This window comes from Rhincodon typus, chromosome 9 (genome assembly GCF_021869965.1).
Source record: "Rhincodon typus isolate 14 chromosome 9, sRhiTyp1.1, whole genome shotgun sequence".
In the NCBI taxonomy this organism is placed as follows: Eukaryota; Metazoa; Chordata; class Chondrichthyes; order Orectolobiformes; family Rhincodontidae; genus Rhincodon; species Rhincodon typus.
This window is the reverse complement of record NC_063340.1, coordinates 82797164-82799488: the sequence shown is the minus strand read 5'-3', so window position 1 is coordinate 82799488 and position 2325 is coordinate 82797164.

Here is a 2325-nt window from a genome sequence, read left to right as displayed (position 1 = left end):
ATTTCTGAACGATGCATAATCGATCACTATTTTGCACTTATCTGCCTGGTTTCTGTATTAAAACTCAGTGATAATACTTCTGCTTACGAGTTTATGGGTTCAAAGCCCAATCTAGTAACCAAGTCACAAAATCTATGCAATGTTGGAGGTGCCATTTTCAGATGGGATATTAAACCAATGCCCTGACTGTCCTTGCACTAAGAATTGGAATTATTGCAGTGTTCTCAAAATATCTTTTCATTACCCTCACATAAAGAGATTATCACATCATTACCATATTATTGGAGGAGCTGTCAGTGTACAAATTGAATACTATGTTTCCCATATTCTATAGAATAAAATTGTTTGGCTATAACAGCACTTTGAGACATCAATGGTCATGGAAAGTGTTTTATGAATGTAAGTTGTTATTACTGTCATTGCTTTATTAGGTATTCTCTGGAATACCATGACATTATTATTTATGGGAAACAGAATTTGACACTTACACACCCCCTGTTTTTAGTCACTAACAGTCCCCATTCACAACTATTCACCCTCCCAGCCTGATTGTTAGCAACTCCTTTGTCTGTCCAACTGTCTTTCTCTCTCTTCGGGCTCTATCCTATTGTTTACTCCCTACCCCACCCACCTCCCTATTTTCTGCATATAAACTGACATTTTTCCAGCCACTATCAGTTCTGAGGAAAGGTCACCGGACCCGAAACGTTAACTCTGTTTTCTCCTTCACAGATGCTGCCAGACCTGCTGAGCTTTTCCAGCAACTTTACAGCATCCGCAGTTCTTTTGGTTTTTATTTAGAATTTGACACTTTCCTACTTACAGACCAAAATTGCTCTTTGTAAAATCCAGTTTTGTGCAGTACTAATGATTGCACAGTCTTCAACCACATTTGTAACTTCAGTCAGTGTAGCAGTCAGTGCAAGTACAGCAAGAATGGCCAGACCTAGGATGGTAAGTGGAAAGTAGTGTTCACACCACTCAAGGGCCGGGCCATGACCACCTCCAACAAGAGAGAATCTAAATGCGCCTACATGACACTGAGCAATGTTACCTTAAATGAATCCCCCACTATCAACTAGTCCAGCCATAAATTACTGTGGTCAGAAAAGCAAATCAAAAGCTGGAACCTCAGTAGCAGGCAACTCACCTGACTCTCCAAAAAGGGAACCTCAGCAGCAGGCAACTCACCTGACTCTCCAAAAAGCTTGCTCACCATCTACAAGGCACAAGTCAGCAATGTGATGGAATTATTCTCACTTGCCTAGACAACAATCCTCAAGCTTGATATCAACTAACATAAAGCAGCCTGATTACTTGGCACCCCATCCACTATCTTAAACATTCAGTCCCTCCACCAGTATTTTACAGTGGCAGCAAAACTTAGACTGCATTGCCTTCCAAAGGCATTATATCTATCGCTAGAAGAACAAAGGTAGCAGGTTCACTTCTTGTTATTCACTTCCAAATACTTGCACTTTGGCAGAAAGGAGAGGCTGAGAATAGACAAGGCAGGCTTCTATAGTGCACAAGAACAAAGATGAAGGGGTTCATGTGCACAGATTTTGAAGGTGACAGGACATATCGAGATTATTTTGCAAACCATCTTGGCCATCATAAAAACACTAAGTACAAAAGCAGGCAAATTTTGCTAAACCTATAAGACACTTTGTTCAGGCCACAACTAGAGTATTGCCATAGTTCTGATCATCACCCATTAGGAAGGATATGAGGATCATCGAGAATGTGCAGAAGACATTTACTATTGACCAGGAATTTTCGCTACAAGGTAATCTGGGAACATATGGGGTTGTTATTTGAGCAGGTAATTGCGGGAGATTTGATGGAACTTTACAAGATTATAAAAGGTTTGGATAAGGTAGACCAGCAGAATCCACCATTCGCTGGCGGTACAAGTACTAGAGGATACATTTGGGCAAAAGATGCAGAGAGAATGGATCCCTGTGCCATAAGTGACTGACTGAATCCGAAACAAAAACAGAAGTTGCTGGAACAACTCAGCAGAACTGGCAGCATCTGTGGAGAGAAATCAGAGTTAACGTTTCAGGTCCAGGAACCTTTCCTCAGAACGGGGTCACTGGACCCGAAACGTTAACTATGATTTTTCCCCACAGATCCTGCCAGATCTGCTAAGCGTTTCGTGAAATTTCTGTTTTTGTTTCTAATTTACAACAACCACAGTTCTTTCGGGTTTTATTTAGTATTTAACTCACTGTCACATCTCTTCTAGGCATCCTCACCTTGAAGAAGTAGAGGTAACAAGGTGTAGAGCTGGATGAACACAGCAGGCCAGGCAGCATCAGA